A 10,304-nucleotide genomic window follows, 5' to 3' on the forward strand; every position below is an offset into this window, starting at 1 on the left:
AGCACACTTCAGTGAAGGAGTAGAGATAATTTTTCTAAGAGTTTCGGTAACTGAAAACCTCCATAATATGTCTGAGATTGTTTTAATTTTTTTCTTTTTCAGAAAATTTTAAAAACAGAAGAGTTCAGAATATATGATAACAAACTTTCCTACAGTTACTACTCAGGATTGTCCATTGTCCTTTGTTTTTCATAAGAGAAAATAAAAAACTTTACAGAAAAGTTGAAGTTCTCTTTGTTCCTTATTACCAAATTTATTCTTATTTCCAACTCCCCAAAAGTAACCATTATCATGAATTTTGTATCAATCCTTCCAAATTTGTGCATGGACATACATACCCATGAAAATGATATACTTTTGTTACTTACATTTTTAAATTTACACACATGATATCATACTATATATAAGGTACCAGAGCCTGTGTGTTTCATCTAATAACAACTTTTTAAAAATCTATCCGTCCAACCTAAATCAGATCAAGTAAAAAATTAATAGGCTAGGCATGGTGGCTCATGCCTGTAATCCCAGCACTTTGGGAGGCCGAGGCGAGCAGATCACGAGGTCAGGAGTTTGAGATCAGCCTGGCCAACATAGTGAAACCCCATCTTTACTAAAAATACAAAAATTAGCCGGATGTGGCAGTACACGCCTGTAGTCCCAGCTATTCGGGAGGCTGAGGTGGGAGAATCGCTTGAACCTGGGAGGCGGAGGTTGCAGTGAGCCGATATTATGCCATTGCACTCCAGCCTGGGTGATGGAGTGAGACTCCATCTCAACAAAGAAATATAAATTAATAAATATTAAAAAGCTATCCAAGTTGACAAATATGGACCTAGTTTAATTTCTTTTAACCACTTTATGATATTTTATATTTCATTTATTCATGTTAGTAGATGGCTACTAGGCCATTTTCAATATGAGTCATTTTATTTTAAAATATTTAAGGTAGGAACTAATTTTCCAGAAAAGATTGACAATCAGTATTAAGCCAATAGTTTAGTACATTATCCAAAGGGTAAAGAGAAAGATATTCTACACTTTCTTCTAGACCCAGGACTCCTGGCCCTCTAGTATGTCAGGTAGTTCATCGGCCCCATTGCATGGAAAATTTGTTATGAATGACATTTTTCTGAAGGGAGGGTCAATAGCTCTTACGAGATTCAAAGCTATCTATGCCACCCCCCAAAATAAAGAATAGCTATTTTTAAATGTCTTCCACTCACCTGGAAGTAATCATAGTGATTACTTCTGCAGTTCTGCTTTTTTTTCCCACCATTTTTGAATGAGTTGCCATCTTTTATTGTGGCTTACAATTAAATTAAATTCAACAGTTAGGTAATGAAAACGCACTGAATATCACTAGCTGGGACAAGTGCCAGTAGCAGGGACACGAACAAGTCAAGAAAAGCCCTGTTTTGCACTAACACAAAAGTCTTGTGAGGAATGTAATGCCAAAGCCAATGTAGAGCTTCTCGAAAGGGTGGTTCTATTGACACTTTCACTGGATAACATTTTTTGCTGTGGGGGCTGTCCTATGCATGATGGGATGTTTCACAGCATCCCTGGCCTCCAACTGCTAGATGCTGTAGCCTCTACTCACAAGTCGGGACAACCAAAAATGTCTGCAACCTCTCTCAAATGTTTCTCAGGAGGCAAATCTACCCAGCTGAGAACCACTAGCTTAATGTGATGAGCAACACCAAAGAGAAGTATGGATTTCAGTCTGTAAGATGCTTCCTTGGATGAGCAATCTGTGCAAAACAGAGGCCTGAGTTCATGCAGAGGAAGAAACACTGATTGGCGTACTCACAGAAGGATGTTCTTGTCTCGGCAGTGCCAGAAATTATTTTACGACCTTGGACAAGTTATTCAATCTCTGTACAACAGGATGGTTGGACATCTAGCTGTAAAATTCTACAGCATCCTTGACATCTGAGTCCTTGGTGAATTATCAGAATGGGTGTGAGGGACCAGTATTTGGAAGCTGCTCTATTTTGGGAAAAATAAACACAGAAAAGTGCTCTGCTGTGTCATCCAAAGCAACCTTTTTATTAGAAAACATAGCTTCTGGATACGTTTGCCACATCGCTTTCCTCATTATAAAGCAATCTTGTAGACTCTAGTAACAGGAATTGTGGGCTGTTTATCTCTCTTGTAAATTTGGTATATAGGAAAGGGGGCCAGATTTATAGTCAACGATATTTTAAGAGTTCTTTCTCTTAGCCACAGAACACATATGGCCAATGAAAGCTTCTCAGACAATTCAACCAATGTGATCTTGGGTGAATTGTCCTGAAAAATACAGTAATGCCGGTTCCACTAACAATATATCTTTGATTTCGGCTGTGTCAATGGTGATATGGGCACAAGTTCATTTGTGCCTAAATGCATACCAGAAACAAAAATCATTAAAGCAACTGCTTAATAGGTCTGGCCTTTAGTGCTTAATCTTATCATGATCCAAGTGGACAGAAATGAGATTTGGCACTGGAAATTCTCAAACTCTCCCCTGTGTAACTTACATATATGCTGCCATGCTATCCCTGCCTGAAAGTCGTTTCCCTCAGGTCTTCGCTTGGCTGGCTCTTTCTCTTCATTTAGGAACCAGCAAAAAGATCACCTCTTCAGAGAACATTGCCCTGCCCAACCTAAAGAAAGTAATCCTCCACATTCTCTACCTTAATCGTTTAGCTTTTTATCAACTGTCTTCCTTTACCATAAGATAGGCTTTATATGCATCAGGGGCTTTTTTGACTCCTGTTTATTGCTGTATCATCAGCACCTGGAACATTATTGGCACCCAGTAGAAATCCACTAAGTACATCTTGAATGAAGGAATTAAATGCTGCCACTTCACTCTTTGCTTAGCTAACTCGTATTAATCACTGGGACCTCAGCTCAGGTAGCATAGCCTCAGGAAAATCTTTCCTGGTGATCCAAGGCTTGTCAAACCACCCAGTTACACACTCTGGATAATAGCATAAATCTCTTTCTTCTCTTGACACTTTCTTGGTTCTCATTCAAGGATGACTTTGTCCCCCAGGGAACATTTGACAATATCTGGAGAAAGTTTGGTGGTCACAATTGGGGAGGAGGAGTACAGCGGTTGCTACTGTCAACCAGTGGGTAGGGGCCAGAGGTGCTGTCGCACATATGATAAGGCACACCAGGGCCCCTCAACAAGAATTGTCCAGCCCCATGTGTCAGTACTGCTGAAGCTGAGAAACCCTACCCTAAACAGAATGGTAATTTTATATTCATTTGTATAATTCTTTGCTTAATGCCTGTCTCCTCTACTAGACTATAAAATAATGACTAGAACTTGGGATTTAAAATCCCCCATGAAACTTTATCCAGCCACTCAACTATTAGGACCATACAGCTCACTTAGCTGTTGGCTTTGCCAGTTTCTAGATGGAGTTAATAATGAACTACATTAGAAATAGGCCAAATATTAGTTCTGTTTGGGAGGAACAAAGCACAAGGATATTTAACCATTTAACCATGCATAATGAAACCAAGAAAGCAGACCCCAAAACGCAAAGAGCAAAGTACTGGAGAATATTCAAGTATTAATATACAAAATTCTCAACCACAGGAACACACGAAAGAATTTTGCTGTGGTCTTATAAGTAGGACCTATGGCTTTGGGTAACAGTGGAGGAAAAAGTAAATTGACTCTATAAATACCTGAGACAAAATATATATAAAAACAGCAACTAGGCATCCCCTCCATTTGAGAGAAGAATTAAGTTCAATAAGGAAGGGGATTGAATGTTCACATCCACCTAGGATGAAGAAACATTTGTGCACCGATCATAAGAAAGCTTTATTAGAAAATGGCAGCTCTTTGATACCTGTAATGAGAGGCAAAAGCTTCTTCCTCTTAAACTATTGTTTGATGGGTCTAAAGAGGATGGCCTTGTTTATCTGTTATACTACTAAATGGATCAAAACAAAGTAAGTAACATTCATGTGTCCTTAAGATTGCTTCCTGAAATTTTTAATATGAATTAAAAATATCCAAGGATTCATTTTTTGATTCTATGCTTTTAATGAAAGTATTCTGTCTTAAGTTGCTGGAGGCCTGATGTAGCATAGACTGGCAGCCCTTGTACTTCACTGAAACATGTATATCACCAAGACATTGTAATACATGTTTTGAAATTGATTTAAAATTAAAAAAAAGATTTACTTGAATTCTCACTGCCTTTAAAGTTATCTGCAAAGACCTCTTTACTGGCTTCCTTTAAGGATTCAAAAGACTTAAAATTTCTGTCCTTCATCACAAATGCAATAACTTGAAGTGAGAGACTGTTAGGAAACAGATGGCAAAAGAAATTTTGTTTATTTTCTTTTTATTTTTGATTTTAATCTTTTCAAGTTTCCAAGGACTTAAAACAGATGTTTATGACGGTTTTTATTTTTTTTCAAGCCAGTAAAGAAAAGCTGACCTCAACGTTTTAGGGAGAAATCTGTTTAATCAGTAGTTAAGATTTTGATCTACTGAGTTCCCAGATAATTTTTTAATCATTCAGGATAAATCATGACATACATTTTTAAAGTCATCTTTACTATGTGAACCTCTTCTGAAAGGAAGGACATTCTGTAAAAATGCACAGCACTAGTCTTGAAGTAGACTCCAACTATTCACTTTAGTGCCAATTGCTAGAGAAGTTTCTATTTATAACCTCTAGAATCCAGATGACATCTTTTATCCTTTACAACTACACTTAAAGGAACAGGAATAAGAGTTTTCTTTTGACACTCACTCTCCCACCCCTGGACCTCAAACTTCTGGCGGTAATTTCCCGGGGATATTCCATCTCTTATCAGCGATTCTCACCTAGGAACAAGTTTGTCCCCACAAGACATTTGACAGAGCCTGGAGACACTTTTGCTTGTCACAACTGACTGGGTGGTGGATGTGTTACCGATGTTTAGTGGGTAGAGGCCAGAGATGCTGCTAAATATCATATAATGCATCGGGCAGACCTCCCCAACAACAAAATACCCGGCCAAACATCTCAAAAATTCAAGGTTGAGAATTCCTGATCTATGCTTTTTATCACTAGCATTAACGGAATCAAATGTGTTTGTGCCTGACAGACAGTTTTCAGTAGAGTATTTTTAAAACAAAATTAGCCTTTACTTTCTTATCTTTCAAACGAGTTAAAATATTAATGGGAAAATCAATGATTTCCTCAATTAAGCCTCCCAGTATCAAGACTCCATTATTGACCTTTCAGAATAACTCTTCTATTTTGGTATCTGGGAAAACCATATAATTCTAGCTAGCAAAGGTTCCACCGGAAGAGTTATCCAAGGAAATCCGGGGCTGGCACCTTCTCTGGGACTTCAGAGAAAGGGCTATTGATTTTCTGTAGTCTTTTATTTTTTAAAAATGGGTAACACACTGTTGTGGTAAGTTCTTATTCTATATAAAAATGCCAAAATAAGTAAGTGCTGTCTCAGAGGTATCATTGAGGGCCCAGTGTTCTTAGAGCTGTGCTGTCCCTAAAGGTGTGGGCCAAAGGGTAGGAAGCCCAAGGCGCCGACCTTGTGGGGTTACCTAATAATGTTCTGCCTACTGGATGTGTTCAATAAACGTGCACAGATCAATTTTTCTTAGATTGGGTTTTCCCAGAAGCAGATTCTGAGTCAAGAATTGGGTTCTTCCAGGAAAAACTGCTGAGGGAATGGGGTAAGTAGGACAGGAAAAGGAAAAAGGTCAGGCAAGGATGCCACCTCAAGTCAACCCCCAGCCGCAGCCTGACCTTCGGGGAGCTCTGGAGCATAAACTATACCTCAGTTTACCCACCGGGAGGCAAAGGAGCTGTGTTTTTATACTTTCACACTAGTCTGTCAGCAGCTTCCCTGGGTGATCGGCAGACACCATCAGGCACTTTTGGCTTTCTATCCAGAGAAGGGGCTCAATCCATCCTCTGAATAGGGTCCCAAGGGGAGGAGTCAGCAGTAGGGCACGCACACTGGTGGTCAAAGGGATCTGAGGGTGATCTGCGGTTTCTACTGCTTCATAGTCTTGAAGTGTGGCAGTTTATGGAATCTAAAACATTCCTTCCTTCATTCATTCAATCACTCCTTCAACAAATGCTTGCTGAACGTCCACAGTGCGCCACAAACTGTGCCATGACCTGGAGATGAATGGTGTACACAAAGTATGTGGAGCAAACTGGCTATGGCAATCTAGTTCTGGAGCGAGGAGTGAAGCCTGCTACAGGAGGGACGCCTACTCAGCCTGGGAGATATGATTCTGGAGGAGGCAACAGTGAGCTTGAGAATCGAACGATAAGCCAGAGTTAGCCCAGTACAAGTGTCTAGAGGTCTGGGTTGGATAGAAGAGCATTGAAGATCTTCCTACTCCTTCCTATAGACCAAGGTGGACAACATCCTGGATGATACTTTGGGAACCAAAAATAGTGAAAGAATAGGAAGCAAAATAATAGTGTGCATTTAAATTGTGAGCCGTTAAGCAAATACTCACAGGCTCTTTCCTCTCTGGAGCCAGAGACATCACTGCAGTATTTTCTGGGGCACCATTGTTTTTGGAACTTGTCTCAGCATGTGTACCAATGAGGACCAGTAAGCTCTGTGAGAGCTGTTAGCTTGAAGGGCTGGGACTCACTGGCACCATGGGTTTCAGTATTATTAGTGTGGAATATTGCCAGAGGTGAGATGTCTTTGGCAGAAATAAGAAGACAAATAGATTCCACCTAACTGCCACTTTCAGCTTACAAAATGAATGGTGTTTATGGGCATCTAGCACAGGAGTCAGGTCCTAAAAGCTCTCTGCTAGGGCTGGTCAGTAACTCTTAGTCCCAGGGTCCCAGGGGAGGGGTTGGAGTGGTTGTGAGCAGCAGGGGACACAGAGGAGTTGGGAACAATGACTTTTTACCAACTAGTATAGAAGTACAGTCATCCTTCAGTATCTGTGGAGGATTAGTTCCATGAGTCCCTGAGGATACCAAAATCCGCAGATGTTCAAGTCCCTGATATAAAATGGTGTAGTATTTACATGTAATATATGCATATCCTTTCGTATACAGTACTTAAAATTATCTTTAGATTACATATAATAATACAATGTAAATGCTATGCAAATAATTGTATACTATGTTGTTTAGGGAGAATAATGACAAGGAAAAAGATCTGTGCATGTTCATTACAGACACAACACCCATTTTTTTCCCTGAGTATTTTTGATCTTTGCTTGATTGAATTCATTCATGTGGCACCCACAGATATGGAGGGCCAACTGTGTTTCACTATTTTTTTTTTTCACTCTTATTGCTCAGGCTGGAGTGCAATGGCACGATCTCGGCTCACCGCAACCTCCACCTTCAGGGTTCAAGTGATTCTCCTGCCTCAGCCTCCCAAGTAGCTAGATTACAGGCATGTGCCACCATGCCCGGCTAATTTTGTATTTTTAGTAGAGACAGGGTTTCTCCATGTTGATCAGGCTGGTCTTGAACTCCTGACCTCAAGTGATCTGCCTGCCTCGGCCTCCCAAACTGCTGGGATGACAGGCATGAGCCACCACGCCTGGCCGTGTTTCACTCACTGTTTTTAAAACTAGCAAGCCCTATGTATCAGCTGAATATTATGTGAATGAAGGGAGATGGATATAACTTTATTTGTTTTTTAAGTTTTAAATTATGTAGTGATTTCAATTCCCTGCTTTGGATAGACATGGGTATTGTGAATATTTCATTTTTCTCTTAACTATAAGAAAAGTCGTAAGTGTAACAATCATGTTACATACATAATAACAACACGTATATGTAGCAGTGGTGTTGCATACATAACATAAATGTAAAAAAGAGAAACAATAGGGAGTGGTGGGAACTGTGGCAAACCAGGGAAGTGTGCCTGGCCTAATGCGTGCAACTGCCACTCAGCTGAAGCCAACTGGGAACCATGTGGGAATGCAGGCCCACTACTGCCAAAAGTTCTGATTTTTCACAGGGATTCAGAAACTCCAAGTTTTAAAAGATTTCTCTGGATTTTGAAATGTTGATAGCCAATTCAAAAAAAGATTTTTAACAAGATGTGAACCAAACAAAATATGTTCAAGGGCCAGATTTGATTTATGGACCACCAGTTTGCTAGGCTCTTGGTCTCTAAAGAGCTAGATTTGTGTCAGTCTTGCTGCTATTCCCCCTCTCTCCCACCACCTGTTCTTTCAATTCCTAGAATTCCCACGGGCTGGTGGACTGGAGTGGCCAGTTCCCTGTAGCTGAGACAATCCTTTGTTTCTTACAGTGATAGTTAGAGCTGGCACAGGTGCCAGGGGACATTTTAGCTGTGTATTTGAGTGGTGGAGATAATTAAGTCTGTTTATGTTGACATTCTTGAGAAGGATGGTTGGGGTTGGTGGAGGTTCCAAGCTCCAGCTAAGCTCAAGACAAGGACCGTCAATCATGTTCTTTACTTCACAAAACTGGAAAACTCATCGTTTGAAGTTCTCAGCAATGGTAAAGAAAAACAAACAACAAACAAAAACCCTCACGTGCTCAATAAATAGCAATGTAGTTTCATACTTATCTTGGTTTATCAACCTTCTCTATTAGATATTTCCCTCTGAAATAATGATAGATTATCTCTGCTCTAGGTATGGGGATCACCACTTGCTTCAAAGTTGGCATTCAAACAAACAAGAACTAAAATAAAATGGAATCACATCACATGTGTGCTGAACGTACTCAAACTCAACTATGTGAGCCTGGCCAGAAGAGAAATATCCTTTAATTTATTCCTTCTCCTTTCCACCTTTCAAACTAGACGCTGGCCTCCACTGCTTCAGGACAAGAGAAGCCACAGCCAAATTGTAAAAAGAAACAAAGACATTAATCCTTGGTTTTTAATCTTTCAGGAGTCTGAGCTCTGTTGATTTAAGGGCAGGTAATGAATCTTCAAGGGTAATTTTGAATACATATGAGTTTCTTTCTTCTTTCCTGACTGTAAAAGCAGATTTCTTAGAAGATGAAATGTATTGATAATTATTAAAATAGGCATAGTGATAATAGCTATTATTTATTGAGTGTCTTCTATGTGTCAAGCACTGAGCTAAATAGATTAGTATTTAATACTCATAAATATAAGCTTTTTAAAATCTTTCCAGCAATTCTACAGTTCAGGCACTATAATTATTCCCATTTTACAGATGAAGAGACAAAGGCCCATATATAATAACCAGTCTAAGGTCCCATGGCTATAAGTGAGAGTCAAGATTCAAACTCGATCAATCTGACTTAAAAGCTTATGTTCTTTAGTGGGAATATTAATAGTTATCCCCTTACCAATGGTGGTAAAGATTCATTATTAGTTTAATAATAATAATTATAACAAGTCCTTACTAAAAGCAGTGTGCCAGGAAATGAACACATGGTGAAGTATGGTCCTGCTACCTTGAGTCTTCAGTCTGATTGAAAAAACAGATCTAAATAAATGATTAAAGTACAAAATGAGAGCTATGATGGAGGTATCCCCAGAAGAAGAGCTCTGAGTTTCTTTTCCATGTGTATTGTTATCAATTCTAGCCTTCAGCCATTAGACCAGTTGGAATCTTCTAGTTAACTCCTCAAATTTCTAAGTAAAGAATATTCATTGGTGGCCGGGCATGGTGGCTCACGCCTGTAATCCCAGCACTTTGGGAGGCCAAGGCAGTTGGATCACCTGAGGTCAGGAGTTTAAGACCAGCCTGGTCAATATAGTGAAACCCTGGCTCTACTAAAAATACAAAAATTAGCTGGATATGGTGGCAGGAGCCTGTGGTCCCAGCTACTCAGGAAGCTGAGGCAGGAGACTCTTTTAAACCTGGGAGGTGGAGGTTGCAGTGAGCTGAGATTGTGCCATTTCACTCCAGCCTGGAGTAAAGACTTGCTCTTAACAGAGCAAGACTCCATCTCAAAAAAAAAAAAAAAAAAAAAAAAAAAAAATTCATTGGCAAGTCATACCTCTGAGCAAGTCAGATACTATCCACTCACCTTTCTTAATTAGTTTTCCTGAGCTTGTTAATAATCGTCAAGTCTGCAACTTTTAATATCTAATTGTTCTGACATCATCCACAGAGATTTCCTCCTGGGGCAGGATTTCCTAATGTCCTCACAGTTCAATTTATATTTTTGTTACAGGGAAGGCTGCCAAGCATTAGGCAATTGTCGAACACTAACAGGCTGCAGAAACAATGGTTCTCCTTTCTCTTTGGAGTCTGGCTAATAGGCCAACAAAATGAAGCAATCCTGGAAGAAATGTACCTCCAAAGCCACTATAGAAACATAAAG

The sequence above is a fragment of the Aotus nancymaae genome, unplaced genomic scaffold (assembly GCF_030222135.1).
Source record: "Aotus nancymaae isolate 86718 unplaced genomic scaffold, 86718_ANA_hifiasm-v0.15.2.pri h1tg000046l, whole genome shotgun sequence".
NCBI lineage: Eukaryota > Metazoa > Chordata > Mammalia > Primates > Aotidae > Aotus > Aotus nancymaae.